Source organism: Buteo buteo, chromosome 17, assembly GCF_964188355.1.
Source record: "Buteo buteo chromosome 17, bButBut1.hap1.1, whole genome shotgun sequence".
Classification (NCBI taxonomy): Eukaryota; Metazoa; Chordata; class Aves; order Accipitriformes; family Accipitridae; genus Buteo; species Buteo buteo.
In genome coordinates, this window is record NC_134187.1 from 1766842 (window position 1) to 1792112 (window position 25271).

The following is a 25271-nucleotide window of genomic DNA, read 5'->3' on the forward strand; positions in this document are numbered from 1 at the left end:
TCCGTTGCAGGCAAGCCTTGCCCGCATTGACATGCGCAGCAGAAAGTCCACCCCACTACAGGGCTATTTTCAGCAGCGCTCAGTAATTGTTAAATTGCTACTTACTTTGTGCCAAAAAACCTCGGCACCCGGCAGCTGGCTTTAGCCAATGTTTGATTAAATGCAGTTATGTGTCCTTACATAATAACTTCAGGACTGCTCCACTGGCAAGGCGTATAATCAATTACATCGCTGTTCAGTACATCCTGAAATATTAGAAGCTCATGTCCTAATTAAATAGTTTCTTCAGGCAAAAACGAAAATTACAGTGGATAATTATGTAACAAATTAAACACTTTTACACTGTAATCAATATCCCTAAATGCTAGGTAACTAGTGATGCTGTGGCACGATAGAGTAAACGCCTAATACATGACCACCCATTGGAGCTAAGGTTTTACAATTAATAGTGAAGTTAATTTTTCATAAGAGGTTCAAAACCACACCAGGCAACGAACCTGGGAAGGTGGCACCTTCCTTCCTTAATGTAATTTAACTTGCAGAGAACATCCCTCTGAGTAGCTTTTGATTGCTCCAGCTACATTTAGTTTGGGAATTGCAGAGATCTCCTTAGGCTGAGTGTTAGTGAGGGGACCTCACATCCCAAACACTTTATTATTGTATATAACAATGAGTTATATACAATTTTTATCTCTTTGTCTCTCTCTATATATAAATTATATAAAAATTATATATATACATAGATATATAAAAACTGTATATAACTCATTGTTACATACAATTATAAAGAGTTATATACAATATATATACAATGTGTGCACAGATGGGCCCCATAAACATACACCTCCTACTTAAAAATAAAAAAAAAAAGAGGGCAAAAAAGTAATCAAGGCCTTGAGGTCAGCCCAGTGGCAATTCAGCTGGCCACCCCTCTCATTTTGGGGCAGAAATACCAGAAAGAGCATTGCTGGGTGCCCAGCTGAGCTTTTTTTATAGAGAGGATGGGGACAGCCATGAGCCACTTCACAGCAGGGTTCCCACCCCCATCCATCCACACTTACAAGTCTCTACTTTTGGTGTACCCTACACACACCATTTTTTCACCTGTCCTCTATCCCTCCAATCCCCTCAATTTTTATTTTTTTTGACCCATTTCCTTCACCTGCTTTCTCGAGTTAGAACTTACATTTCAATGCATTTCCTTTATTTTACTTTCAGTTTTACTTTGTTCTCCCTCCCTATTTTTCATCTTTTCCACTATAGTTTCCACTACCTTTTTAAAGCCTTCGACATAGACCTATTTTATTTTTGGGAGCACAGAGGAGGTCTCACTTAACTTGACCCAGGTTCACTGAACATCCTCTGCATGGAGGGGCTGTTGCCAGTTTGGGGGGTTGTGGCGAGATGATCATTGTAGGTCCCTTCCAACTGAAAATATTCTATTCTATTCTAACCAGAAGTGCTTTATTTCTGGGGTCTGCTTAGGATTTGGGGGAATAAAGGGAAAAAATGGGTGTTTTTTCTAAAAGATGGTGGGTTTGATTTCCATTCTCACATGTTTGTTGTAGTGCTTGTTGCTTTTAAAGATATGAATAATTTACAATGACCCTGGCTATATTCCTCTCTGCGAATGTAATATGCTGGAGTATCGAATAGAGCACATTAGGTTCATTTAGGCTTAATATTAATGTTTGACCACAGAACAGTGGTCCCTCCTTTGGAAGGACCATGGTCTTGCCTGCTCTTGACCAACCATACACTTGGAGTTGGCCAACGGAAACATCTGGCACATCCAAAGGATGCGAATTCAACACACGGTGTTGGCGTGAAGGGCAAAAACCATGGACTAGGCAGGCCAATGCCACCTTCTGGTTCTGACTTTGGTGACAAAGTTTTACATCCCACTAGGTACTTCTTGGGTTTATTATTATTGGGTTTTATTATTATTTAACAATATACATTCCTCCACTCTTCCAAACCAGTTGTTTGCAGCACAAGGCCAGTACAGGGGAGTCTGATGGTGGGAGGAGGCTGACACTGCAAACTTAAAATTTTCCTTATAAATTGTCAAGTACATCTACTTCTTTTTTTTTTTTTTAAAGACACTGGTGGATTTTAGCACCTAACCTGACACCACGACATAAGCCTTCTTTTTTGAAGCATACCTGAGATCTGAGATTCAGAGCTCACACACGAACATAGATGGATGGATGAAGATGGACAAAAGCTGATGCTAAATTCCAGTATGCTCCTATGCCGTTTGTCCGGGAGAAATACAGCGGTAGAGGCTACAGCTGATTTTAACTTACCTCAGTCTTGTCCCTGTTAGTAACTGTTACTTCTGAGCTTTGGTAAGCATCTAAGCACATCTAAGAGGAACCAGAAAGGCATTCCTACCTCAGAGATACCAGGGGTCCTGCTACATAATAAATTAAAAATTATAGAAATAAAAGATAATTATTAATTTTCATGGTGATTTACCTTAGTATCTGTCAAAACATTTTAAATACATTTTAAGCATTTGTCTTATACAGAAATTAAACCCCTCACTGATTCATCGTTAGCCAGTTCTCAGAGGGGCTTGAGGTTTCAAACAATAAACAGTCTTTTTCTAAAATTCTGGGTTTTCTCTAAATACAGACTTTGCAAGGTCCCCATGCTTATCTGTTTGGGGCTTGGTTTGTGGTTTTTTTTAATTATATATCATATATTAAAATCCCAACAATGCAAGTCAGGTTTTGTTTCTTTTTCCAAAGCCAGCCTATCTGAAGCAATAGCCTTAACTATTTATTGAGATCACCCGATAAAGTCCACTATCCACACAACAATTTTTACATTAACGACCAACAGACACATAAATTTAGATTTAGATAAATTAGCAGCATAGCAAAAATTAAAACTATTGATATCAGTTAAGGAGGAACACGCGACACCAAACTCATTTGGAAGAAAGCATGCACAAGTCTGTGCAAAAATGTAGTTATTAGATAAAGTTCTATTCCTCAATCATAGCTGAAGAGCTGTACAAACCCCTCATCTCCCTCCTCCTCTCCTTAATCCAAGCGTGTTGTCAACACGGCTAAAGCAAAAGAAATCTGCAAAGCGTAATTACACCTTGGGACCGCTAACATGACATTCTCTAATAAGTACTCCCCTGAGCATCTGCTGATCTAATAACTGGCACTAGAAAACACGGCGTGCTTATCTGCACGGCCATTAACTCATTGACTCAGCACACCGGCAGGGAGAGGGAAAGGAAAAGTGCGGTGAGCAAAGGAGAAAGTCAATCAGACTTTTGGGGTATCTGTCACTGGGTAATGGTCTCTCAGCTATGTTCGTCATTTAGACGCCGGCAGATGAGTGGTAAAGCATTTCAGATCTGTAGTGGAGCAGATCAGAGTGCCTGTCATTGTAAGGTGTCCTGTGAAAAGGAGAAAAAAATGAAGGAAAGAAAAAAGGGGAAAAAAAGGAAAAAGGGGGGGGGAATAAGGGTGGAAAAGGAGCATGGGGGGGAATCCCTACCTGATGGGAATTTCAGGAATGCCATTTTGCCCTCACTCACTCAAAATGACGTTTTTATTTAATCTGATGGTGGAAAACACTCTCGAACCCAGCGGGCTGGATAAGTTTTACAATACAAAGCCTCCTTTGGTCTTGCCCATCTATTTAAGGCAGAGACGGAGATACAGTTTAGGATTATGATCATTTTTAATTCCCATTCTCTGGATTTCATCTCGGCACTGGGATTATACTACTGAATACTGTTTTAAGAACTCTCCATCATGACTTGGACACCGTGCTTAAGCACTCAGCTGCAGCTCTCTTGGACACTAGGAGGAGGAGGAGGAGGAGATCTTCCTGCCGGGGCCAGGTCTGGACCCATGCAGAGACTCGCTCTTGCTAGAGCATCGCTGAAAGTGTTGTGTTCCTCATGGAGCAGAGCCTCATCCAACACGCACAGGCAGAAGGCACCACTCCCATGAACTAAACCAACCCAACGCCTTTAATGTCTGAATAATTAGCTAGTGGGTGTTAAGGCTAAAAGGCTGCCTTAATTGAGTTGAAGAGGGATGGGCTAAATCCTGAAGGAATTTCAGATTTGGCAGAGAGCAAAGCCTTATGAAATCCCAGGACAAGTTCGCCATTCCTCAAAGCACAGCAAAGCTTAGGTTGTAGAAGTACCTCGCTGCCTTCAAAACACAAATAGGAAGACTGCCCGTGTTACCTCTTAAAAAAGCACACCTAGTAAAATGATTAGAGTAAAAATAGTGTGCTCTGACACAACAAGAATACATCTGATTTCTCGCCACCTTCTTGTGCCAAAACAGGACAAGATTTTGCCCAGAGTGCATTTCGCTAAAGCTCCGCATGCCGAGTGCCTGCTCTGCTGAACGCCAGGAAGAAGACAGCTCAAAGACAATGGCCAGAGGAGAGCTGCACATACCCCGTTTAAAATTTGCACTATAAAATAAACTGTACTTTATAGAAGCCAGCTATTTTAAAAAATCTTTTTTGCCTCAGGCCTTGGAATATGCAAAAAATTCCCCTTCCATGTTGTCTAACTTCTTGCTGCAAAGAAAAATTAGACAACATCCCATCCCAGCTGCATCTCCAGCCCATCCCAGCTGCATCCCCCCCAGCCCAGCTGCATCCCCACCGGGTCCCTCTGCCTCTGGTGAGTGGTGGGAGGAGGTGACAACCGCCATCAGGTGCAGCCATCAAAATCCAACACAGCAGTTTCCAGAGTTAAATGTCAAAGCCCCAACTGAAGCCCATGGGAGTTTCACAAGCTGCCTCTCCCAGCACTGACGCTCAGCACTTTTGGAAATCCCCGCATGTCTTCCATGGAGGAAAACTTGCTCCTACTCAGCCACAGTAACTGATAAATAGTCCATCTGATAAGGAAAGGTCACTCATTCAGAAAAAAAGCCCAAAGAGCATTTGTTAATGGAAATTGCCGTAGATCACTGGATGGAAACAAAGTTAGGTTCAACTGACTATGGCAGTTTCCCTCTATTGCCATAAACCAAACTCTTCAGGACATTACCAGGTTTCTTCTATACTCCAACAGACCACAGTTCTTCCCACGAAGTTCAGCAGCACCTTGGCAATAGAAAAAATAAAGCAGAACTGCACCCATTTTCTGTGCCAAATGCTCCTGCTCAGCAGGTAGGGAAAGATACAGTGAATTTAGTGAAGTTAATTTCTGAACACCAAAAATCCCCTGGCATTCCCCTGGCCATGGGAAATACCCTGGATCACATTTTAAGCGACAAAAAAGACTTAGCATCGCAGGAATGCCGGCCGTGCATCTGATGTTGCAAGGAGAGAAATCACCTGTGCTAGGCAAGAGCAGTAAGAGGATTTCACATGAGTTTTCATGGGATTACCGCAGGCAAGAGATTTACCATTTGGTTTGGTTTTATCATTTCATTTTAATAAAGCAAGCTTGGTCTCTTTCTAAATTGAATACATACATTCTCCCAGTCCCAAAATCATGGTTTGTGAGGGGCTGAGTGCAGGAATCTTGTGTTTAGCCCAACTTCAGCATCTGCTTGGCTGCTCCCTTACGGCAGAGACCCAGGAAACCCACCCCCAAAGCAGGGCTTGCTGCAGAACCACAGCAAAATAACACAAAACACGGCACATTTCAAACTAACCGATTTTGAAGCCCGCTTTTGGAAGGCTGGGAAAGCAGCTGGCTCTCCTGGGAGGCTGCTCCAGGTTTGCACCAGCTGGGTTGGGGGTTTTAATGATGGGCAATTGCCTGACAAGGACAAAGTACTTTTGTTTCAAGGGTTCATTCTGTTGCTTTGCAGAGCATAACCCTCTTAAGCAGATATCATGGAGTAATGCTTAAACAAAGAGAATCAACCAAGTCACTAACCTGCTAAATTCACCTTCTCATCTCCCTGGATGTAGCTCCAAAAATGAGTTTATTGCCACACTTTGAATCTTCATAGACTTGCTGACCATATCTAAATATTTTAGGCGCATTCAACTTCACAGCGCATCTCTATCTCGTAGATAATTACTTTCAGAAAGAGTACCAAAAAACAGTTTTAAAAAGAGACTAGCTTGCCAACAGCTGCCAAGAAATACAGGGAAGAACCCAAATGATACTTTCCTAATCAACAACCTGCATTTTAAAAGCAGAATATAGTCTTCAGGTTAATGGCAGATAACATGGCAATCCTCAACTCATGCCTTTCCTTCTCCAACAGTAAAAGAGAACAAAGCAAATAAGAAATTAGTGCAGACTGGTGGGTTTTCTTGGTGTAAGGGGCTTTATTTCTTCCCCAGAAATTCCCTGAGCAGAGAAAACGACTCCTCCTTCCCAAGCTGTTCAATACAGAAATCTCAAACTCGAGAGTGCTGGTGACACCTCTGTGAACATAAATCTTCCTAACAACCCAACCTTTGCAGATTCCAGAAGGGAACTGGAAGATAAATCCTTCTTCTGAGAAACCTGGGGGTTGCTCTGCCTGTGCCGGGGCTGCAGGGAGGACTCAGCTTCCCAGAACCTGGAATAGGTGCTAAAACACAACCTCAAAGGGCACATCTCAGTTGATGGGGCTGTTTTAAAGCACTCTGCAGACTGAAAAAAGACCACGATAGCATGAAACTCCAAGCAAACTGTCTTGGGGCTCATGCCCATTCACCACAAAACAAGAGGACAACTTAAAATTGGGGTGGAGAGACCAGAGAGGGGATATGGGAGAGGAAATAAAAGTTGATCATGGTGGAAAGTGCCCTATCTCACATACAAACACATTGGCCCGGGAGAGTATGAATGAAGCAGAAATCCCATATTGTGATTCAAATAAATCTCTGCAATTCCGATAGAATATGGACTTTCAGAGCAGAAAACACAGGAAGAAAATTTAGGCTCCTTGCCCAAGATCAAGTATTGTCAGTGGTAAAGCAAATCTCTGGCCTTACGTTACTGCAATCTAATCTCTAGATAACATCTGACTCCCCATATGATAGCACATAGCAATATCCTGCTTTTAAATGCTGGTCTGCTAGGAACAGGAATAGCCAACATACTCTCAAGCACCATATAAACACTCAAAGAATGAAAATGAATCACAGCAGGAAGGAAAAACTTATCAGTTTAATATAGTATTAATTACTGTTTCTTGTGACCAAGAAGGAACTTCAGCAAGAAGCAGAACTGCTCTCGTTTGGCAGGAATGCCACAGAAGCTGCATCAGAAATTGCCCTGGGGAGGAGCAGGCTGGGGTTACATGCCCAATTGAGTAATTTCCAAGTACCACCTGCACCTCCTGAGCCCAAGACACAAAGACACTCAGCTTCCCAACCTCCAAAGGGCTGCACAGGAAGCTATTAATGCTCTGTACCTCCAGAAACAAATTCAAAGCATCCTTACTTAGTCATCCATATGAGAAGCCAAGACTCTAGCCTCAATTATACCCTTAGAATCATAGAATGGTTTGGGTGGGAAGGGACATTAAAGGTCATCCAGTCCAACTCCCTGCCATGAGCAGGGACATCTTCAACCAGATCAGGTTGCTCAGAGCCCCGTCCAACCTGACCTTGAATGGTTCAAGGGATGGGGCAGCGACTACCTCTCTGGACAACCTGGGCTAGCGTCTCACCATCCTCAGCATAAATATTTCTTCCTTATATCTAGTCTGAATCTCCCGTCTTTTAGCTTAAAACCATTACCCCTTGTCCTATTGCTACAGGCCCTACTAAAAAGTCTGTCCCCATCTTTCCTATAAGCCCCCTTTAAGTACTGCAAGGCTGCTGTAAGGTGTCCCTGGAGACTTCTCTTCTCCCAGCTGAACAACCCCAACCCTCTCAACCTATCCTCATAGGAGAGGTGCTCCAGCCCTCGGATCATTTTTGTGACCCTAAAACATGGCCCCTTCTACCCCCACAAGGAGGAAAGTCTTTACCACCGTTTGCAACGTGCTTTGGAGCTCCGTGCTGATGTGCGAGCTCGAGGCATGAACATCTCAGGTTATTAATCCACTTATATTAAGACCTACCACTATGGACACTATTTTACTACTCTACACAGAAACACATGTACACAGAGCAAATATTACATCAGCAAGTGCAGCAGGTGCAAGGATGGACTCCTCCTTCCGCCAGGCTCCCCAGTGCCATCATTCCAGTGGCACCTGCCGCAGGTGACTTGGGGCAAATGCACGGTGCACTCACCAAGTTTTACTTCAGTTTTGTGCAGCATAACTTGTGAAGCTGATGAGACAGAATCCCAAAGATGGAAACCAACAGCCTCACATGACTTGTTAATAAAGACACTTCCTCAGATATATGCTTTGTAAAAACAAAACAACAACAACAACAACAAAGAGATTGCTCAGTGTAACATTTAATTTTCAAGCTTTTTGAGTCACTGAACTTCCAAGCATGGCTAAGGGAAATGTGTTTTATAAGGTTATACGAAGAGATGCCATTTGCATCCCGGCACTGCTGGGAGATGCTGGGCGCGGAGCACTCCTGGTACCCAGCAGGATGCTCTGCTGGTCCAGGCTGCCCAGGCTAACATTGCCATTTGCTTCATATGGAAGTGCTACACTTCAACTGTGCTTATGGTAGAGCAGACAGGCTTGGAAGGGACACTGTCCATTTGAAATCTAACTAAAAACCTGAATTCTAAGTAGCCTTGGTGATAGAGGCAAACAGCCCCCCCACCTCACGACCAGGTTTTTCCAAATACTATTCTCTTCATGCAAATGCAGAAACGGCTCATGTTTTCTTGACTGTTTATCCCCTTCTTGATTCATCCAGTGCACCGCATTTCCATCCGGATAGATTTGCCAAGCAACGCATTTGAGGAACATAAGGATTTTATAGGTCTTTGGGGTTTTGTTTGTTTTCTTACAGACCTGGCCCTAGAGTCAGCTCCAAACCCTGACCCAAAACCTGGTATGCATCTAAACACCACTTTCTGTTTTTGAAGGAAAAGCTTACACCATTTTGCAGCTGCATCCCACGCCCTGGGGAAGGAAAGCAGCACAGCAAGGGTGCTGGGGCAGCCTTTTAGCAATACATTTATCCAACAAACAATTTCTCTCTTTTTTTTTTTTTTGCTTTACCGCAGCAAAACTGATCTGCTTCTCCGTTATATAATTTCTACTTACGTTCTCCTTTAGGCTTTCTCCTTGAAGCAGGCTGCAGAGAGCTCAGGAGCAGGAGCTCTGCAACAAAGGCATCTGCCATAGGAAGCTTGCAAAAGTTCAGGAGCACCCGCTGGGAAATACTCCCCCAAAATATACTAATTTGCAGAGAGAAAAAAGATAGGGCTTCATTTCATACCACCTTTCCTCCGCATCACCTCCAGGTTACATGGAAACACCATGAGCCGTTTTGTTTCACGGGCATACGAACGACTGTGATAAAAACGCTGCAGGCTGAAGTGCAGACAGTCCCCATCACTAAGCTAAAGCTAAAGCTAAGCTTAGCTAAAGCTAAAGCAACAGCGTTTTGCACCAGCTTTGCCCGGTGCCAGGCAGCAGGACCGGACCCACATCCTGTGCGAGCACAAGTGCTGCAGGCACGGACACAACCTGCCTCCCCAGCTGCTAATCCTTAGGTTTGCAAAAAACCAATAAGCATTAATAAAACAAACAGCAGAATAAGAGGTAAGGCATTAAAAAAAAAAAAAAAAAAAAGATGGAGATATTTGTAATTAAGTCCTAAGAATGAAGAAATGGGATGGGGCAGCACCACAAACCATGCCCTTGCTTCAAGGAACTGCAAGAAAATTATGCACTGGGTGCACCTCCTGCCCTAAACACAGTGGGTATGTTAAAAAAAAAATCAGTGGTGATCAAGTATATTTAAATGGGAAAAAAGGGCAAGCTCATACCATAGAAATGGGTGTAAATGTGCCTCCATGAAGGAAAAATGAACATTTGTTGTAAAGAGCTGGAGCATGAATGCATGTAGGCAAACGCACGGAGGAAATGGGAAAACCAAGAGGGGGTCAGGGGAGTCCAGCTCCCTTGTGGAGGGAATGTGAGGCTAAACTAATTAAAATGCACAGCCCTTGGAGAGTTTCTGGAGGAAAAGTACTGCAGAAATAAGTCCAAACTGATGCTATTAAATCACAGATATTAATAGCGGAGGAGATCCACAAGTACCTGGTCTGTTAAAATGGAGGGCAAGAGATGCTCAAGCCATTTCACGAAGCATTGCAGAGAAGCAGCCACACTAAAATCCTTTACCAATGCTACTCAGCACTCCTTAAAACTGTTTCTACAATACAAAAATAGGCAAGTGCCTGCGAAAATACAGCAAAATGGCTGGGCTGCTCCACATAACATTTACGAAAAGTAGGACATCCTTTGAAAGACTCAGGATCCCACCGAGGTGACAAAGGGATGCAAGCTATAAGTAACCCAGTGTCACTTTTGTTGAATTCTCCCCCAAAATTCTTCACTGCAAAAATGCTCCAGAGAGATAACTTCTTGCTTTGTCCGATGAATCAGGTATCATCACTAATGAATTCAACAGTTCCCAGAAGCGCAAGAAATGCAAGCAGAAGACCCAATCTTTTAAAGAAAACATCAGCTAGGAAATAAAGTGGAGAGGGGGAACCTACCTGGCTATAAATCCCTGGAATTTGGTAGAAGATAAAGTACCTTCCAGCACAAACTGGAAAAACTGAAGGCTAGTTTATGTAACAAAACTTGTGCACATAACAAACACATCCTCCGTGCAACTGTAAAGACAGCATTGCAAAAACATTTCTGCAGCAACATGCTGAAGCTGCCAGCAACATTTTGTTTGAAAAGGGAAGATGAAACTCAATGTAAAAAAAAAAAAACAAGCACATAGCTGGTATTTATTAAACCATTAAGAAAGAGGAAAAAAATTGCCAGTTCACAATGATGTGTAAATGTGCATGGGGCTAAATTTCAAGACCACAAAACAGATGTGCGTGCAATTCCTGCAGCTGCACAAACAATACAGGCAAATAAGATGGCTCCAGCACTTCAGTGTGAAGTTCACACTGGTGCAAGGATACAGCTTATTTTATACCCATGCCATCACACTATAAGTAACAGTTTTCTTTTCCCCTCCATAATTAAAGCCTGTGAAAACAAAGCGATGAAAAGACTCAGCTGCGGCATGACACTTGCTAGCTGCTGCAGCGCAGGGAAGGCTGGGGCTGGAGATGCTGCCTTTAGAAGATGGCAGCTATGTGACACCTGGGTAATCACAGCTGAATCACATTAATGGTATTAATATTAAAAATGTTTGGCCTTGAGGGCTCTTTTCATAAGAAATAGAGGCTATTGCTCCCCTTGCTCTAGAGGATGGTGTTGAAGGCACGAGGGAAGGACATGACAGCTGTCCCAGCAAAGGGCAATGCCACCCTGGGAAGTCAAGCTGGAAGGTGACACTCATCCTACAACAGAGAGTGCAGCAATACAGGCATGCACCTGCAAAAAGAACTCTTATGGCCATCTAATGTGTTCTATGAAGTCACGTACTTATTACGAACAGGACGAGGGAAATACCAAACTATTTTTGAGAAACACTGCACCACCAAAACCAAATATCAAAGAGCAAACCAATAATTTAATTGACAAGTCTCACTCCTCTTATCCTTGTGTCAAGGCAATCAGCCCTTTCTTTCACTAAACTACTCTTAGAAACAACAAAGAATGAGGCTGTTATGTATACTTTTAATTTTTATTCTCCTCTTTAAAACCACAGCTTCCAAATAAGAACGTGTCAAGGCTGGACACCTCACCACACTCGAAAAGAAAGTTCACTGCAACCACCTGCAACACTGATGAGCAAGACAAACGGCTTTCACCAGGTCTCCTATCGAGGAGGATGCCATTCTTACACAGTAGAGCAGACATTTAGTTAGCTGTCATGAAATATTTATTAATCTGCTGATGAGTTAATTAAAAATTTTAATAAGATTTCAGTACTTACTGAAATTATTTACCCTGTGTACAGTCACGGTGTTGACAATAGATGGGTAAGTGGTATACCGAGTGATTTTATTTTTTTAATGACTTATCTACTTGTCTGCAAATGCTCTAATCATTGTTAACAGCTGTAAAATTTATCCGTCCTTCATATTTGACATGCAAAATAGTTGCTAGATTGCTTCTACCCTGTCATTCATCCATTATTACTCCATCATTTTCAAAGACCGCTGCAGCATCCCAAACCCAGACCTAGTGTATAGTAGATGACTGATGGAATACTTCGCTATCAACACTCACATTAATAACAGCAGGGTGGAAAAGGTCTAGAGTTTAACTGCAGACCCTCTCAGGAAACAACAAGCAAACAACATCTAATTGTAATGAAGTATTTTCATCTGCTGAAGAAATAAGGATGTGATGGGATTACCATTGTGTTGTGCAGCAATGCCATTCTTCATGGTATATTCATAAATAATATGCTTACACAAAGTGGAAAAGCTTCCTCCTCCTTTTTACATCAGTGAGGAGACTGCTGTGCAGCTGTATTTTCCATCTAAAGATAGATGGAGTCCAGAGAAATACAGAGTAAAGGGAGCTCATTTGTGACATTATACTATTATATTTAAGAAAAAACTACTGCAGCTGTATCTGTATATCATCACTCTGACATGTGCTTGGGTCTCTAATTACTTACTTTCATGAATTAAAGACATGGGAGAGAGGGATTAAAGATGAGACTGCAGAATGTGAGGAGACAATAAATGTAAGAAATTTGGAGGAGTCTCCCATTCAAGCGAGATGAGAGTCAGCAACATTCGGCAGCTTTGCTTCCCACTCTTCTGCAGGGATCAAAGCAGGGAGAAATATTAATCCTCTGAAGTTACAAAGACGTATGAAAACCCTAATGAGCATTTTACACTGCAGATGCGTGAGCAGAGCTTCACTCGGTGCCGTGCAAGGCAGAAGCTGCGACACAAACAACTTCAAATGTCCTCAAATTTCTAAATAGCTTAAAATTGGCTGCCAGTGAGAAACGCGCAGTATAGACGTATGCTCACTTACGGTGCAGTAAAGAGGAAGGGATTTCTACTAGAAATGAAAGTCATTAAACTCAACTGCTGATCACTTACATGACCACTAGTAATATCTTGCCCTGCTCCCTAAGGGGTTTCTCCATGCCTTGACAATAGTCATTCATGGGTCTGGACTGTATTTCCCACAAATTTTAGCAAATTCCTATTTTTGTTGTCCATCAATTGCCAGGAGTTGCATGTCTGTTTTACAAACACTGTGTATTTAAATGCTAAATATTTTGTAGAATTGCAGAAAAATTGAGGTTGAGCCTTCGGATGTCTCTGGTCCAACCTGCTCTGGGATCTGTCCTCGTGGTAAAGAAGGTTTTCTGTCAGTAACACCACCAGGTTTTAATGTTTGTCAAGATCTGGGATGACCTTTCCTTGCATAAGAAGATCCATTTCCTTTGTTGTTCTTTCGTTTGTGTAATTTTGGGGTTTGAATTGCCCATTCAGATTTTTACTGCGTTTCTTTAGGAATGTTTGTTGAAGTTTTTTTCATTAAACCTTCTACTTCAAGTATGCAGTTTCATTTACTTTCCAACTCTGGACTATTTACTATTATGGTTGCCATAAATTTAAGGTTGCTTAAATCAGAATTTTATTCCAATATCTTAATAAAAGATTTTCCCTTCATTTGCTACACATTCAGAGATACACGGAAACTGCTCAGCTGTATAAATCCAATGCTAGAAGACATACCATCCATCTGATATTCCGTTACTTTGTTATTAAAATTTGCTAATTAGTTTGCCTTTCCCTCTTCACACTTGGGCTTAAGACAGCAGAGAATTTCCCTACAGATAAAATCAGTCCCTCCTTAACAACCCATTCACGCTTCTAAAAGGAATATGCTTTCTCCCAGGTGACATTTTGATATGAACTGTAACAAGCAACAGGGCAATTTTCCTTTGATTTTGAATTTCATTTTAACTTCACCAAATATATTTTAATATACATTCCGCAGTTCATCTGTAGCTGCGATTCGTGACAGCTCCATTAAACAAATGGATGCCTTTCATTGTATAAAGAAACTCCAGGACAGGAAGGTAGAGGAAGCAGAGATGGGGAGGGAAAGCACGTTAAAAGTAAGGCTTTATTAACCTCACGAGGCTTCTCCGAAATCTGCAAGGGGAGTCTAAGATCTTCACGAAAACAAAAGAAACTATAGAAACTAAACCAAGGCACATGGAAAACAAGGAGGTGATTGGTGACAGCCAACATGCCTTCACTAAGGGCAAATTGTGCCTGTCAAATGTGGCAGCCTTCTACAATGGGGTTACAGCGTTGGTGGAAAACGGAAGAGCAATGGATGTCACCTACCTGGACTTGTGCAAAGCATTTGACGCTGTCCCACACGACATCCTTGTCTCTAAATTGGAGAGACATGGATGCGATGGATGGATAAGGAATTGGCTGGATGGTCATACTCAAAGAGTTGCAGTCAATGGCTCAATGTCCGAGTGGCGAGCAGTGACGAGTGGCATTCCTCAGGGGTCGATGGTATTGGGACCGGCGCTGTTCAACATCTTTGTCAGTGACTCGGACAGTGGGATTGAGTGCACCCTCTGCAGTTGACGCACTGGAGGGAAGGGATGCCATCCAGATGCCATCCTTGACAGGTTTGTGATGTGCACCTCTGCTAACCTCATGGAGTTCAACAAGGCCAAGTACAAGGCTGTCCTGGTTTCAGCTGGGACAGTTAATTTTCTTCCTAGTAGCTGGCACAGTGTGTTTTGGATTTAGTGTGAGAATAATGTTGATAACACACTGATGTTTCAGTTGTTGCTCAGTAGCTCTTATCCTAAGTAAAGGATTCTTCAGTTTCCCATGCTCTGCCAGCAAGCAGGTGTACAAGAAGCTGGGAGGATGCATGGCCAGGACAGCTGACCCGAACTAGCCAAAGGGATATGCCATACCATAGGATGCCATGCTCAGTATATAAACTGATGGGAGTTGGCCAGGAGGGGTGCCAGTCAGCGGGTGGTAAGCAATTGCATTGTGCAACACTTGTCTTTTCTCAGGTCTAATTTCTCTCTTTTTGTTATATTCCTTTTCATTACAATTATTGTTACTATTAGCATTATTATATTTTAGTTTAGTTATTAAATTGTTCTTATCTCAACCCACAAGTTTTACCTTTTTTCCCCCGATTCTCCTCCCCATCCCACTGGGGAGGAGTGAGCAAGTGGCTGTGTGGTGCTTAGGTGCTGGCTGGGGTTAAACCACAACAAAGGTCCTGCAGATGGGTCAGGGCAATCGCAAGCACAAATACAGGCTGGGTGATAACTGGATTGAGTGCAGCCCTGAGGAGAAGTACTTGAGGGTATTAGTGGATGAAAAACTGAATATGATCTGGCAATGTGTGCTCGCAGCCCAGAAAGCCAACCGTATCCTGGGCTCCATCAAAAGAAGCAGGACCAGCAGGTCGAGGTGGGGGATTCTGCCCCTCTGCTCCGCTCTCGTGAGACCACCACCTGGAGTCCTGCGTCCAGCTCTGGGGTCCCCAACATGAGAAGGACATGGACCTGTTGGAGCAGGTCCAGAGGAAGGACACTAAGATTATCAGAGGGCTGGAGCACCTCTGCTATGAAGACAGGATGAAAGAGTTGGGATTGTTCAGCCTGGAGAAAAGAAGGCTCTGGGCAGACCTTATAGCAGCCTGCCAATACCTAAAGGGGGCTTACAGGAAAGCCAGAGAGGGACTTTCTACAAGGGCATGTAGTGACAGGACAAGGGGTAATAGCTTTAAACTGAAAGAGGGTATATTTAGATCAGATGTAAGGAAGAAATTCTTCACTGTGAGGGTGGTGAGGCACTTGAACAGGTTGCCCAGAGAGGCTGTGGGTGCCCCATCCCTGGAAATGTCCAAGGTCAGGTTGGATGGGTCCTTGAGCAACCTGGTCTAGTGGAAGGTGTCCCTGCCCATGGCAGGGGGGTTGGAACTAGATGATCTTTAAGGTCCCTTCCAACCCACACCATTCTATGATTCTATGAAAAAAGCATCTACGAGGAGTTTGCTATATATTCCTGTGTATTTTTGCTATATTTTCCTATCACTTTATCATCTTAGCAACAGCTAGTGCTCTCCTAATCACTAACTCACAACTCCAGAAGGTAAGTAAATTCAAGGAGAGCAAGTGTTGTAAATATATGGGGGACACACACACAGATTTTATGCAAAAACATCACTTACCTTTCCACTTTAGAGGCAAGAGCTCGCTATGTATTAGCTACCCTAATGCCAGAGGCCCAGGCAGAACCTTTCTGCAGCCTCTCCCACTCCAGCAGGGCATCAGACGATGCAGACAATTTGTCTGCAGATGTTGAATTTCACCTGGTGTTGTTAATTCTTACCAGCGATGTACTGTGAAGTTTTAAGCATCATTTGAGGTGCTTTGAGATGCTGGCACGTCAGGGAAGAAGAGGACAGGATGCCACAGAGGAATGCTGATCAAGGATGAGCAAAATTAAGATTTGCATTCCAAATAATCAGGATTTCACGGGTGTTGCATTCCTAAAACTTGCTTGTAATGAAAATTATTTACCAGTATTTCTGGTTCTTGGAAAGTACTGTTGTAGACGACGCCACTGTCTCCAGCTCATAAGACTGACTCAGTAGTAAATTATCATTTAAACCAGCATTCGGGCAAAACTGCCAGGAAATACTTTTATATTTCGGTCCTTCCTGATGGCAGCAGGCATGTGCGTGTGTGTTTTAACGTGTGTACCTTCATCTTCAAACCACAGGAACTAAGTATTGATAGTTTTCTTTCTGAGAAGCAAACAGAGCCACATACTTAGCAAAACCTCCCCGGCGCCAGTGAAAGGTATTCACCAACAACTCAGCACGGAAGTAAAAAAAAACCCAGAAAAATTCTTCTCACTTTTTGTCAGCCAAGCAGTAGCTTTGGGGTTTTGTGTTTATCTCTTGCAAGTTTACCAGAAACAGATCTTACCACTCTCCTGAGTTATTGACAAGTGGTTACACAACTCCCATCAGCTCTAAAAAATGTTTGTTAGCGATAACTGGAAGGTAAAAAAAGACTTCTCTAGCTAAAAGCACAAATAGTCCTTACTAAGGGTTTAACCCATCCAAAATTTTTCTCTTTCAAAGACAAGATCAAAAGTAGGAAAACAAACAAAAAGGCAGTTCTAAGCAGGTTTATTTGTTATTTTTAGAAGATAAAAGGACCTCCTTTTCAGATATCGTGCTGTGCCATGCTTTGCCCAGAAGCTGCTGTGAAGAGCAGGTCTGCCCAAGGTAACGAGGGGGAACGATGACCATGAGCATCCAGGAGCAGAACCTGTCTCTTTGCAGGGTTGAACTCACTCACCACCCCCAGCTCTAGTCCCAGCTGACTTCACCCCATCTAAGAGGCTTCAGACAGAAGATAAAACCTTGTGGCAGGAGGAAGAAACCCCTCCAGAATGGATAGCTATCACCCTACAAACACAGCCAGGGTGGCAATGCCCATGAGGTTGTGTCACTGCCCAGCGAGACAAATGCTCACCCACATTTTTATTACTTTATGGTAATTTTTTCCTTAAATGCTTCTACACTGACTAAACAGAACTGTGCTTCGTACAAAGGGCTCAATGTCCAAACGGAGATCAGTCACAAGTGGTGTCCCTCAGGGGTCCGTATCGGGACTGGTACTGCACAATATCTTCATCAATGGCCTAAATGGTGGGAATGAGTGCACTCTCAGCAAGTTTGCAGATGACACCAAGCTGAGTGGTGCAGTTGATTCACTAGAAGGAAGAGATGCCATCCAGAAGGACCTTGATGAGCTCAAGAAGTGGCCACACATGAACCTCATGAAGTTCAACAAGGCCAAGTGCAAGGTCCTGTACCTGGGTCAGGGCAATCCCCACTATCAATTTAGATGGGGGATAGATGAAGAACAGCCCTGTGGAAGACTCGGGGATACTGGTGGATGAAAAATTGGACATGACCTGGCAATGTGCACTTCCAGGCCTGAAAGCCAACTGTACCCTGGGCTGCAGCAAAAGCAGTGTGGTCAGCATGTCGAGGGAAGGGATTCTGCCCCTCTACTCCACTCTCATGAGACACCCCCCCACCCTTGCCGAGTACTGTGTCCAGCTCTGGGGTCCTCAGCACAAGAAAGACATGGACCTGTTGGAGTGGGTCCAGAGGAGGGACACAAAAATGATCAGAGGCCTGGAACAACTCTCCTATGAAGAAAGGTTGAAAGAGTTGGGGTTGTTCTGCCTGGAGAAGTGAAGGCTCCAGGGATACCTTATTGCAGCCTTTCAATACTTAAAGGGGACTTATAAGACAGAGAGAGAGAGAGACTTTACCAGGGACTGTAGGGACAGGGCAAGGGGCAATGGTTTGAAACGGAAAGAGGGTAGATTTAGATTCAACATAACAAAGACATTTTTTTACGATGAGGGTGGTGAGACACTGGAGCAGGTTGCCCAGAGAAGTTGTGGATGCCCTACACATCACTGGATGTGTTCAAGGACAGGTTGGATGGGGCTTTGAGCAACCTGGTCTAGTGAAAGATGTCCTTGCCCACGGCAGGGGGGTTGGACTAGATGATCTTTAAGGTCCCTTCCAACCCAAACCATTCTTTGACTCTATGACTCTAATCCTGCCAACCTCTGGATCATCTTCTATGAACAAAAAAAAAGGCAGAATTTCTCATACTTCCCTGGCTTATGGAGTCAGTGACCACAGCCATGTCTTGCAGGGAGAATGAGCAATTGCTGGTGTCTCACCTCCACAGAGCTGACAGCCAACGGGAAGCCCGACACTGAAGAGGTGCCCTTGAGAAGGTCAGAGCAGTAGCTAACACAAACTGACAAAGAGGTACCAAAATAGCAAAAACAATGGAATAAAGTAAATAGGCACCGATTTATAACCTTATATCCACAGGAAGGGCTTGTACAGCAAATACTACATTAGGGAAAGAACACCAAATCATTAAGTCCTGAAAACTGATGGACTCACTTGAGTGTGGTTTTCAATTAAACGATACATCATCTTTGTGGCCCAGGAAGCAGAAATTCCTCGAGGGCAGCAGAGAACCCAGCAGACTAAAAAGCCATTAACATATCCAGCATCATTTACTGTCCTGTTGGATGCTGATTACAATCCTGCTCAGCCAAGACACAAACACGTTTTCACCTCATCTCCTCAGCACAGCAAGAGTTACCTACATGGTGGGGCTGGAGACAACGATGAATTGGGCTTCTGTAGTTCAGCAAACAACCACAGATGTGGAGGAAAGGGTTACAACCTGCATTAATGCTGTACACTAAAGGTAATGATAAACTGATCACTGCAGAAGTGGCTGCGGCAGATTAAGATGTTCCCATTCCTGGGTCGTCTGTGAAAAGGATACCACGCTCACAGCCGAAAAGTTCACATGAGCATTTCTCACTTGCTTCAGCACAAGAAGCTTGGGTTGAAGAGCCGCTGGAGAGGGCTCAGCCCACCCTGGAGGACTAGGCAGCACTGCAGATGAGGAGTGCTCACAAGAACTGTGCTGTTGGACGAACTCATAGAAGCCACCAGCTTTGCCATATAGGTAGCGACCAATGGTGGAGGGACAATGTCATCTCAGACCTTGGCAGGGTTTCTGCAGCTGGTGTCCGGTCATGGTCAAAGAATTAGGCTGGATTTGCATAGAAATGTGAAAGCCTAAGAAAAAGGTGCATTTGCTTAAAATTTCCAGGAGTAGTAAGGCAAACGGATGAAGTGGTTTGTTCCAAAAGATACGCAAAACTGCAACCTGGATATTAAATCAAAGTAGTCAAAATAGATCTAATCAAAGCTCCTGGGCAAGCAACATTTAACGGAAGATGACGAAATCCTTACTTAGACATTTTAATTTTTTGAAGGAGGTAAGCACCAAAAGTTCTACTTAACGGAAGAGCTGTGTGTCTCAAATACTTTCTGTATAAACAAAGCACCCAATCTAACTGTCCAACTATAGGATTTATGTGTGAAAACAACATCATCTAATGGTATTTTTAGAAAAAAGGAACAGAAAGAATTGTCAGATGTGAAACTACAACCAGCTCCCTTATAGAAACAGTTCTTAATTTCGCACAGAAGAGCCAAAGTCCCTAGGAGACATCTGAAATCCCATCAACTGTTTCTTCTCAACATACACTTGAAACTTTTGTCTTTAGCATTGTGCAGGTGCGTCTAACATATAAACATCTAACAGAAAGAGGTATTTCAACATTATCCAAACAAGGACTGCAGCAGAATCAAATGACCAAATAAAAACAAAATGGGGAGACTCAGTTTGAAGACTCAAACACCTTCAACAAGGTGAATGCTTCTAACAGACTTTTTTGCTAGTGACAGCTGGCTATAACATCTTCAAGACAAATATGAAAAGAAACATGTTGGGGGCCTCCACATGTTCATTCTAACTTTTCTTCTAAAAAAAAAAACAAAAAAAAACCACCAACAAAAAAACACAAACCCCAAAAAAACAAGACAACTCAACACTTCAGCATTTGTATTTGGCAACCTAAAGAGAGAAACACATCTCCTGTTATTATAGCTGCAGGCTGGCCAGCAGAAGTACAAGAAGCCCGACTTGAAGATGCAATGTTGCTGGTGGGTGTCCTCTGCAAAGTGGCAGAAGCTTCAGACCTCTCCCTGCACGTGGTCCATAGCAGTTGTCCTGTCCGTTCTCTACCAGGCAACCTAGAGAGCCTTTTCCAGTGGGCATGGCGGGGGTTCCTGGTTTGTTTGTGCTCTTTGCTTTTTAAAAGCAAGGCTTCAGGGGTGCCCCAATGGCTTTAATTCATATGTGGCGAGACAAGTCTGGATTTCTTCTTCTAAGTCCCCAAAAGTGCTGTGTGCATCTTTGTCTTGATCAGCAGGACTCCATTTCAAACACATGGCTGAAACAACATCCCTCTCTAAAACTAACAAAAGAGGTAGAAGAACAGATGATTTAGAAGTACGGTGACTGCCAAGCCTGTCATCTGTGTCCTTCCTACCCCACCAGCAGCCCCCGGGAAAAGGGAACGGCAAGGCAGAGGTTATGACTTCAAGGAAACTCACCTACTGTAAATACCTCTCACGAGATACCATTTATAAAGTGTTGCAACACTTGAAAACACTGTTAACAGCAGGAAATCTATTTAAAGTGGAAGGAATATGATCATTAAGAAATAAAGAGGGAGTTTCAGCTCAGCAAAGACCTAGGGCTAGGGTGGGGGAGGGAGCGTCTCAGCAATTGCATTTACATTTTTTTATCTCAAAGCCCCACTGCAGTATAAAAGGGATGGGAACTCAATCACAGCAACCAGATTTCATGCCAAGCCAAAAAGTCCATTTGCTAAAGGAAAGAATGAAATTTAATAAGACAGGTGGGAAGAAAAAAAAAAATAATAATAAGGAAAGGCTGGGAGATGCCAGGTGGCATGAAGGTAGGGCTCCCCCCGGCTTCTCACACACAACTGCAGGGGCTACTCCGTCAGTCCCCCAAATTAGGGGAAATCCAGAGCAGCAGAGGAGGCACCTCACCCTTAAAATTAGTCTAGAACTCACGCTTCCTCCCCGCAACGATATCCAATTTCATAGTTAAGAATTTAACCCTTTTCTTGCCTGGGCTGTATCCGTCAAGCTGCCTGACGTTAAGAGATGTCGCAGGTAAAGCCTGGCCGCTGCTGGGTGTGTGATTTGTACTGATTGCTTGGGGGCGGGGGGGCCTGCACGAAGAAGAAAATAAAGAATAAAAGCTGCGTACAGCCCAGCCTGCAGCACGCTCCAGCCCAAGACCCTCAGTCTGCAAGCTCCCACCCCGGGCAGGTATTAATCGGCACCTGGAAAGCAGAAGGTCGGCAGCAGGGAGAACCCACCACCACCCCACGAGGTCACCTCTTCAAAAGCTGAATCTGGTCAGATACTGGGGAGAAAAATAAAGACATCAAGAGTCGCAGGAGCTAAGATTTTTTGTTTGTGTGTGATACAGCTTACCCATTTCCAATGGAAAAAGTAGCTGTTATGTCCAGTGGGATAGGTGATCTTTTTGCAGTGAAAAATCCTGAATTCAACTGTGCCTTTATTGGGCAAAGCGTGGTTTAATAATTAACTCCAAGCAGCGCTTCCATCACTGGACTGGGGCTCTGCTGGTTTCTTACCACTCACGGGCAGCCTCCCAGCTCCTCTCTGCCCGGGTGACTCCAAGCTAACAGTCAGGATAGCACACAGCGATACAGAAGTGATATTATTTTCAAATTTTACAACCATGCCTAATTACCGCCATCATTTGTGCTAGAAACGGAAAACAGCAAAGCAGAGAGCAAAAAGCATTGCCCAAAAATACAGGGCAAACACTGGACAGCCAGACAGATTAGGGCAAGTGGGGGGATGGCTCCCCAGCTACCACCACCCATCCTGGGTGCCCGATTATCCACCCTCCGGCCACCAAACTGATCAGGGGAGGACATCTAGAACAGGGCCACCGACATCTCCAAGCCACCACAGTCCCTGCCGCAGCGATCATTCCACCACAGTTTAAGGAAGCAGCCAACTCAAGGACCGAAACTAAGTGGCCAAAGCAGCCTACGGAGGACATAAACCACCAGTATCTTACTGGGACCAGTATTTACACTGCACTGAAGAGGAGCATAGGAGCAAGCCATGCTCAATCCAGAAGGAAATATATCGTTTTCCATTGCACTCCAGCCAAAACCAGCTCCGACGCAAAAGTTTCTTGCAACACCAGCTATCTCAGACAGGGAATTGTGATTCAAGCAGTATAACATTTCATCAGACAAAAGCAGCTGTATATGTAATTTTTTGCTTTACTGCATGTTAGCTAGAAGCTGGTTTTCCAGGGGAATTAACAGGGGTACAGGTCCTCCCCTCTCTTGCGTACTCATGGTCCACAACAGTAAACACTCCCAGTCTTGATGGAGAGAGGCTGCAAATCCCACAGCCGTACAGTAGCTGCAGCCAACACATCATCCAACTCGGTTTACTATTTTATTCATTTCTAAATATATTCTACTGTCTTTCCGAGTTACCACTCCATTACAATGATTTTGCTTTAAGATATTGCCGGCTGCGGGCAAACCACAGAAGTGTTCAAGTTGTTACATGCATCATCTAGTAAGAGCTACAGGGATGCTGAGTACACACTTCTTGCTCTGGAAGTTGTAGTAGCCCTTGCCATAAAACGTTGTGATTTCCCAAGTTTGTGACTTTTAGAATTCTCCAGTTACGGACTCAATTCACCTGATCAACACCACAAGCCAGCCTACAGCATAACACTGACTTACCAAAACCACATATTATTCTTTAGCACAAATCCTTTGCATACCATTCTGCCACCGCAGCAATTAGCTATTCAATTTTGCAAAACATATTGAGAAAGCACAGTTGATTCACGCAATAATTTCATCTTTATGAGCTTTTAAAACAACTCTTGTAGCTACGAATGCAATGCAGACTGACTGAACATCTCATGTACAGAAAACAACCCAAAGGATGCCAAGGACAGAGAAAAACAGTGACTTTTGCTTTCAGCAGTCTCAGTAATTAATTCCGCATGAAGAGGTGCTCCAGCAAAAAAACACCTCCATGACAGATTTAAACATTTTCCACCAGAGGAAAGAAGAAACAGAGACCTGCAACCTTACCTCTATCTTCCTGAGGTGAAAGATGGTTCATGGGAAAAACTGGACTCTTCAGTTAATTAAACAGCAAAACGGCAGAATCCTAGAGCCTCAGCAAACGCAGGCATCGACCTTCCATGGGCAGTCTTCAAATGAACTCTTCTGACAGGGGACCAGCATCAATTACTGAGTCCTGTGGAGGAAAAGACAGTTTGTTTGCATTACCTTTCATTTATCTTCTGAATTATTATTCACATGATGCAATTTTCAGTGTTTTAAGTAGGAAAACAGCAAAGTTGAGGTCAACTATTAACTCACAGCAACATTATTAATAGCTTGCTGAACATCTCAATACTATCAATTGCAAGGTATCTTTTTATTTCATTGGAAAAGAACTCATCAAGGTTCCTCAACCTTTAAGCTACTTCGGGAAATAAAGTAAATGAAAGCTTAATACTCCAACCAGTAAGTTGTTTTGGTTTGGTTTTTTTTTTCCAATTGTCCCCTCCCTCTTTGCCAATGCCACTCCTAAGAAATAAAGATTACCCTCCAGAAAAACACGGCACAGATCTAGTAGCAAATCTGCCATAGCAAGACAGCATCTACGCAACACGGGAGATAAAAACTAGCACCAGAATATTACAGTTGGTGTTTACAGCCGACAGGCTGCAGACCACCATCGAACTTATAAAACCCAAAGATAATGATATCCTTCCCTGCCTCACAAAGGCACAGATAGCAAATTGCTGTTGTTACTAAGCATTAAGCTAGAACCAGAACAAGGGGATTTCTCCAGTTCCTCCTCTTCTGCAGACTTTCTGTATCACCAGGTAAGCCAGGTAGTCTCTGAACCTGAGATGAGCATAATTATTTCTCTCCCAAAGCATGTATGCCATAAAAAGATACTAAGACTGCAGTATGTCTATTTTCTTCAGCCAGCCCCTCTCCTGTAAGTCATATCAGTCTGAACCTTGTTCCTCTCGAGCCAAATGCTAGTATGTCAACTAATTTGTGGCTTGCAAAGACTTTGCTTGGTTGAAAAATTTAAGTTCATAATATTGGGCTCTTCATATTGTGATGCACTGCCTGAATTCTAATGAAAAAGTAAATAATTAAAAAAACAAAACAAAACAAAAAAACAACCATGGAAACCACTGATATGAGCTTCATAACCTTTCTTCCCAGCCACTCCATACATTGCAGTTTCTATAGCCACGCTTGCTACTCATCCCATCAAATGCTTCAAGACAGAAGTCCCAATAATTGATTTTGAACTTTTACTTGTAGTAGCTATAGGATGCAATTCATCTTAATCAACCTTAGACACCTATGAGCTGGTTGGAAACCGGAGCTGGTAATTCCAGGGTCCCTCTGCAGTCAATAAACAGGTCCATGAATCTTCCCTTGGAGCTGCTGGACAGAGATGTCTGCAGGTCCTCAGCAGCCCAACCAGCCCCAAAGGCTGGCTGCTGCTTCAGCAGATCACGTTTGGTCCCCAAGAACCATCAGGTTAGGAGTCCACATTAAATTACTTCCAGGATGTGTCTATTTTCTTTCTTTCTCTCTCTTTCACAGGATTACTAGGATTATTGGGTTAAATTTATACCTCTAAATCCAAACATCTAAAATT

At 43.3% G+C, this 25271-nt stretch overlaps 1 protein-coding gene across 4 annotated transcripts in view; it reads right to left on the reverse strand.

Annotated features, from left to right (window-relative positions):
* NCOA1 (nuclear receptor coactivator 1) overlaps positions 1-25271 on the reverse strand; it is a 184527-nt gene that overhangs the window by 107219 nt on the left and 52037 nt on the right. For all 4 annotated transcript variants that reach the window (XM_075048887.1, XM_075048885.1, XM_075048889.1 and 1 more), the window contains exon 2: positions 23666-23834. The gene's annotated coding sequence lies outside the window, so the exon portion shown is untranslated. The remainder of the gene's footprint in view (positions 1-23665; positions 23835-25271) is intronic.